Genomic DNA, 7,301 nt, shown 5'->3' with positions numbered 1-7,301 from the left:
CATTCTTTATTTATAGCTCACCTGCCTAAAACGTTTAATTTAAGAATTAAATGATGATATAAATATGACCATATTTTTTTTATTCTGTATGGATTTTTTTTCTTTATTAGAAAAAAAAAACAGCAGTTGTTGTATAATCAGGCATATTAGGTCCAAACAAGTGCAAAGCAGTATAAAACAGTAACAATCAGCAACATTTAGGTCTTCTTTTGCCTCTCTGTTCTACATTTAATCTGTGAACATGTACATTTATAGCGTGCAATTACAGAACCCCACTGTGGTAAGGACTCACCAGCATGTACAGACAAGACCTGACGCGACACACCCTCCCCAGTCTATAAACACACTGCTGTGGGATACATATTCTGGATACCTCACGAAGAGTAATAACCTTTTGTTGTTGTTTTGTAAAATTTAATCAGTAACCATCGCTTGCCTTGGATGTTTTTTCTGCTTGGCCACATATCTTTACACTTCCAACATATCAGCAGATCTTTCCAGAAAACCTGAAGTTAATTTTAACACATTGTAAGAATTGTCCTCAAAGCTGCAATAAACATGCAAACAGAGTATTTTCATTTAATATAATTAAATATTTAAGTGCTTTTGTTTGTATGAAATATGCTATGAAGCAATAGCTTTTACCTAAAAACTGCAGGTCATCCACTCCATTTCATAGGACTAAACAGCAGTGAAAGATTAAAAATTCGTCTAAATATACATTTAGTAGCACACACACACACACACATATAAAGAAACATTTTCTTTACTGACAGTTCACAGTACTAGTAAGCATGAGTGAAATCATCCATTTGAACCAGACTTCACACACTTTGCTTTTTGTAACTCTGCAATGTCTCTAATGTTAATTTAAAATTGGCTTTAAGAAAGTATTGCCTTATCATCATGCCATCACATTCTCTGCCCTGTTATTTAGACTTCTAAATTTAAGATGTCTCTTAATTCTGCTGATTGCATGCTAAAAAGGGGGAGTTAAAAGGTAACACAACCTCTGTTACTTCTTTAAGGGAAAAAAATGGATTCAAAATAATTCAGCATCCTATTGGCACTTCTCATTCTGTACACGTTTTAAAGAATCAGATTTTATTGTATATGTCCAATGTTTCTCAGTGTAAACCAATGTTTTATTGCTGTCTTTCTAAGTTACTGCAACATGCAAAGCAGAGTTCTGATTGTGATGATCCGATACCCATCAAACCAGTGCATAAGCACTTCTTTTTTAAAGCCATTTTTAAATACAAGCAAAAGAATTTATAAAAAAGCAAACTGGGAAAAAATATGAAGACTTTATTTTTTCTAAATTGGATAGAAAGTGTCCACAGGCGGCTCACTAAAGTCAAACATTTGTTCAACAATATGGCTCTCGTTGTCTGACTGTTGCTCAGTTGTCTCCTCTGTTGTCAGTAATGGGAGCTGCTGTTGGAATCAGCACCGTAAAGCACTGATCGCATGTTGGTGTGGCATTGACAGATGGGGTTGGCGTTGCTGGAAGGGGCGTCGTCTTCATCACAATTGGTTGGTCAGTACCCATTGTGCTTACTTCAGGAGGGACTGTACTCCCCTCTTCAACAGTTGTCATCGCAGTAGAGGTCGTGACTGGCGTGGTCACTTCGGGATCGATAATCTCCTCAGAGGACAACCCCCCCTCCTCAGATGATTGACTTTCTGAAGATTCGCTGGAGCTCATGGAGTTGAAAGCATCCCCAGTGAACCTGTGGTGATAATGTTGGATTTTGTGGTCGGGGATATCGGCATCATGATGCCTTCTGAAAGCCATCTGTGGTGGGAAAACCAAATAATAGAGACAATACCCTCAGATTCTGTTAAATAAGCAAAAATCTGTGTTTGTCTGACAGAAAAATATAATTTTGATGACGGTGTTAAAAGGTTTAAAAACACTTTTAATGTAGCCCCACAATTCGCCGAAACATAAATTTTATGTCCCTTAAAGTTACAGAGAAATGTTTTAAAACGATCCCGAAACAACCATTAATCAGCACAGACTTCTTACACGCTACTGTCACATTTGGAAGAAAACATCATTCAACGTGAAAATATCCCAACAAAGACCAAATGTATGAATAGAATTTTTCATTTAGGACAGGTTATAAATGAAAAAGATGGAAAATTACCTTACTGTGATATAAGTTGAGGATAAATGCCACGATGAGGAAGTATCATAAAATAAATTGAAAATTTCAAAAAAATGTTTTTTATTCATAAAAAAGGTAGATTGAAACTGGTTGAAATCCAGTAAACAATCTAAATGCTCAAATGGACTAAAATCCTTTGCACATAATCCTATTTGTTTTATATAAACATTTGCGTGCTGTTGGATGTGTGGTTTGGGAGTATGTAGGCTGTAGTTGTTTGGATGGCACTAATCCCAAAGTGTCATCCCAAATCATAGCGTGTATAAAAAGATGGACATATCCGCTGTGACGCCGCCCACTGGTTTGTGAAACCCCGCCTTTAAGCCTTGTGGCTGAGCATCTTGGTGTGTTGAAACAGGGCGGGATGAGGGTTTATCTGCTCATAAAACCAAGGGATACACATCTGTATGATAGCTATGCTGAAAATTACAGAGTAGATCAGCACAAAGTAATTTACTGAGCAAACTTCATGTTTTGTGTTTAACCTAGTGGTTCAAACCTTAAAATCAGCAGCAAAGTACATCTGACTTCTTTTTGAAACCAATGGAGTCACTCCCCACTGTTCATTTGAAGGACTGCAGAGTGATGTCATGTTTCAGACCAAGACCTATGCCAGTAGACACTATGCATCCCAAAGTGTTGGCTAGTTTAATCAACTAATTACTCAAGTTGAGGGTCACACATCCCAAGGGGCACAGCTTCCTGTAACGCCAACAAATTGGTAGAAATCTATGAAATGCGGTTGAGTTCAAGTAAAAAGTGGAATAAAATGGAGAAACTCGAGTAAAATATAAATATCTCAAGTATCTCAAGCTGAGACAGATGGCAAGAAAACAGCTTAAGTGAGGAAGATAAGAGAAGTTTGCGGTTCCTTTGCGGGTTAACTTACTGGCTTGGCAGATGTTGTTGTAAGAAGGGCGATGACGAGGGCGGTTTTCAGAAGTTCCATTTCTGATTGATTGCTGTCTGTGAAGGAGGGAAACCACAGAGAAAAACAGTCACACAATCCAGAAACAAGACACTCTGACAGGGTGGGCATGACGGATGTACACCGAAACGTGTTATAAATGAAATTAAAATTTAATTAACAGTTGTTCATAGAAGCAGTTATCATCATCAAATTTTATAAAGTATGAATTAAAAAACAAAATACAATCTGTTAAACTAATAATAAGAAGAATAAAAGAAAAAACTCACCACTTTCTGGTCTGTAGTTTATAAATTCTTTTAAATCCTCTGTAAAATCAATCCAACTCTCTGCTGCTGTTTGTTGTTTATCAGTGTGCAAAGGTGTGTGACTTCAGTGGAGACAGTGGCTCATATATACTGCCTGGCAGAGAGCTGGGCTGGGCATGGCTGTGACGAGGACCTGAGAGAAGGATTGAGTAATACTGTGTTTTCCAGGGCCAGAGTGAAAGGGAGGGACAGGACAGAAGGTTTTTAGCACACAATATAACTCACCAAAATGCTACAAAATTAGCACTGAGATTATTTATCGTGTCTGCTGAGTTATGAGCTTTACTGGCAGATGCTTGCATTGTTTTGATGATCAGAATTAAAGACGGGCTCTGAGTCTGTGTAAATACCTTCTTGTAAATGAATAATTACACCTCAATGAGTTTAACGGGATATACAAATGGGAGCTCAGCGTGAGGGGTTGAAATTGGATTTTGCTCCAATTTCAAACCCTCACTCTGAGCTGTCTTTTTATTTATCATTAAATCATTAAGTCTGTTAAATCTAATTTCATGCAAACACTAAGACCTTTACAGAGTGTTGGAGCTTAAAGAACATTTTGCTGTGATCTTTAATCTGTGATCTTTAAAAGTGTTAGCAGGTGTCGTAAAAGGGGGTATGTTAGGCACAAGGGGGTGATGAAGGTTAAGTAAGTAAGCAGGATGTGGAGCAACAGTTTTCTGACCGTCGTGGTTTAGTTGTAACATAAAAGGAATGTAAAGGGAGCTCCCACCAGAGGCATTTTTTTTGGATTTTTCGGTTTGTATGGAGAATAATTGTTTTCCTTTTTTACATTCACCTTGTTTTTGCTACCGAAAAGCATACAAGCGATTCAAGAAGAGCACGAGTCAGAAACTTTACGTCCTGCAGAAGCGGCAAAGAAGGACCGAAGGTTGCCGCTACACAGAGCATTGCTTTTGTTATTCAGGGACGGTCAAACTCAGCTGTAGTTAGCATCTCTGTCAATTCAGTTCAATTCATTTTTATTTATTTGCCACAAAATCAAACAACAGTTGCTTTATATTGTAAGGTAAAATCACCCCAACAACCATATTACCGCCTATGGCCACAGTTCATGTAAAACATGCAGTCATCATGAGAAAACAAGTAAAACACCAAAATAAATAAATGCAAATCAAAAAAGTGAGATTTATTTCTGTGCATCCTCTTGTATGCCTCCCATTAACAGTGTATATAAAAGATGGAGAAAGCCACTGTGACAGCACTCGGTGGTTTGTGGGTCATGTTTTGAAGCCTTGGCTTGATTATTTTGGTTTCCTTATTTTTTCCTTTGCTTGAACACAACAATCCAGGGTTAGCTCTCTGAGTAACTGAGGACACACTTACTGGAAACTTATATATATATATATTTTTTTTTTTCTTTTTTGTGTCCCGTTTGGATCTTTAGCCATCAGAATTGTTGTCTTAAGGCCAAGACAGATGCCAAGCGGATTTATTTTACCAAGTGGATCATCATGGCCTTGCCATATTGGTCCATTTGATTGACCTTTATTATAATTATGAATTCATTTTATTTTCAGATGCTACAAACGGGACAGACATGACTGGGGGATAGGACAGGGAGAAAGAATGAAAGAAAGAGAGGGAGGGAGAGAAAGAAAACCAAAGGGGAGAAGAGACAGTGAGAAGGGGGGGAAGAAAGAAAGAAAAAAAGAAAAAGAAAAAAAAACACCTGGATCACCTGTATGGAGAAAAAAAACAGAAGAGAAAGCAAACAACAAAGAGCAACATAATAAAAAAAACAGCACCATCACAATAAACTAGCTAGCAGTAGATATCAGTAGATACTAAATAATAAACGATATTGTGCAGCACGCAAGATAGACAGCGCACAATGTGCTTTGAGGCAGCAGCCAAGAAAGGTGTAGTCCGCGTCTGTGAACACCCGTGTGTACACCTGTGTGCATACCTGTGTGGATCAGCATGCTTGTATTCAAAAGGTTTCTCCATGTAACGATCTGCTAGGGAGTGTGGGGAGCCACAGCCCCGTCCACCAGGGTATGAAGCAGGTATGGAGGAGATCCAGGCCCCAGATATCCAGAGGCCCCAGAGTACAAGGACCCGAGGAGGACCACCAAAGGGGGGGGAACCGTGCCACCCTCCTGGGAAGAGCTGAGTAGAACCCCAAAGGAGAGGTCACCCCGCAGCTACGGAGCAGAGGCCAGAGGGGGTTGCAGTGGCGTGCCCGCGGGCTCTGCTGGCAGCCAGCTGTACCCAGAGAGTCTAAGACCCAACCTGACATATAGACACAGACGAACAGGCACACGTGGACACAGACGTGCATTCCCACCCCATATGCACAACCAAATACTCGGCACTCACCCAACGTGTAGACAGACACAAATAGACACTGCACAGACAGTCGCACTCCCCAAACATACTCTATATCCCAGGTCCAGGTACCCCCGCCCTCAGAGGGGCAAGCCGCACCTAGACCCAGGAGGACCCATGTAACCCTTCTCTCTGGGGTGGAGGCAAGCGGACCACCTCCTTATCTGCAGTAGCAGGGAGGCCCCGCATCCCAGACCCCAGTCTGACGGCCAGCACCTCCTCCCAGCCCCCCAGCCCTGACGGCTAACAGAACCGGGGTGAGTGAAGACCTCAAACCTCCCTACGCCCGCTCATATGTAGTGTTGCTGTGTGCTGTTCTAAAGTGCATTTAAAACTCAGGAGAGCATGGTACTAGCTTCCTCTCAGAGAGCAGCACGGCTCTTCCTGAAAACCCTTAGTGTCTAAATGCATTTAAAATTGAGGGTAGGGCACCAGCGCCAGAGGTGGGTTGGAGTACACCGACCCTCCTCTGGATGCTGTAAAACGTGCCCACCCCCAAGGCCCTATATGTATGTGTTATGTGAGAGTGTGAGTAATGTGGATGTCTAGGTTGCCGAATAAAATTGAGGCACTTATATATTTTTTAAAAATTAATTTAACAATTTAAATTTACATTTTTTATTCTTTATTTTTGATATCTTTTTGTCTTTTATTTTAGTAAATTTGTCTTTTTTTGTGGGCATTTGTGTCCAGGCAATGCGCACCATTCACAGATTTTTCACTTATCTGTTGTTTGCTCTATATAATATCTGATTTTCCTTTGGATGTGATTAATCATGAGACTGTTATAGGTGATTTAGGAGGACGCTGCTTAGTGTTTAATTATCTGATGAAGAGCTGGTATGCAAACAACATCACTAGATGTGATAAATAAGTAATATGGATTTCTGCAGAATGCGAAAACATTATTTCATGGAAAAACTGTTTATTAAATTCACACATTGGTTCAATGTTCCCTCTAAGCTGCGCACATGCGCAATTGCGCACTGCTGGCATGGTCTTTGCGCACAGAGAATCAGAAAAAAAAAAATCTAACCTGAATTGAAATTAAAATTAAAACTTTAACAATTCTGTTTTGCAGTGTTAGTGACTGGCTGCTCCCGTATGGGATTAGAACGATGCCACCTTATCCCATAGTCCAGCCAATAATACGATTCACATTCGTATATAGGCAGCTAGTCAACGTCGTTGACAGGCTATGATAGCGTCCTCGTGTGCCGACACCGGTGTTTTAGCTAGCAAAGCGGCGTGGCTGATGTGGAGTGAAACACGTTAATGACAACGTGTACAACCATTGGAGATGTGAGCAGGACAGACGGAACAATAGACAGAAAAACTGTGGACTTTATATCAGTTTTTAAATTGTGTTGATAGGCCACGTAAAACCAGAGTTACGATAAAAATATCTGCAATGTTTGGTTTTCTTCCTGAATACTGTCGTTGTTTATATTTACTGCGGGAAGAAACGGTAAAAACGCTTGAAAGCACTCTCTGCCTATGAGCAAAACCATCCCCCCCCCCTCCTCCCCCCCCCCCCCG

At 40.3% G+C, this 7,301-nt stretch overlaps 1 long non-coding RNA gene across 2 annotated transcripts; it reads right to left on the bottom strand.

Moving 5' to 3' along the window:
* LOC309710919 lies at positions 1-5,355 on the bottom strand. 2 transcript variants are annotated; one of them, XR_014277830.1, is made up of 4 exons: positions 5,341-5,355; positions 3,372-3,543; positions 3,064-3,140; positions 1-1,798 (listed from the first exon to the last, which is right to left on the bottom strand). It is a non-coding gene; the product is annotated as an uncharacterized lncRNA (long non-coding RNA). The 2 variants fall into 2 exon arrangements; XR_014277831.1 differs by lacking the exon at positions 5,341-5,355 and having other exon boundaries at positions 3,372-3,545.
* Positions 5,356-7,301: the final 1,946 nt, after the last annotated feature.

This window comes from Aulonocara stuartgranti, assembly GCF_965226115.1.
Source record: "Aulonocara stuartgranti genome assembly, chromosome: 7".
Lineage (NCBI taxonomy): Eukaryota > Metazoa > Chordata > Actinopteri > Cichliformes > Cichlidae > Aulonocara > Aulonocara stuartgranti.
Note: the sequence above shows the minus strand (reverse complement) of the source record. Positions and strands in the feature narration are given on the sequence as shown.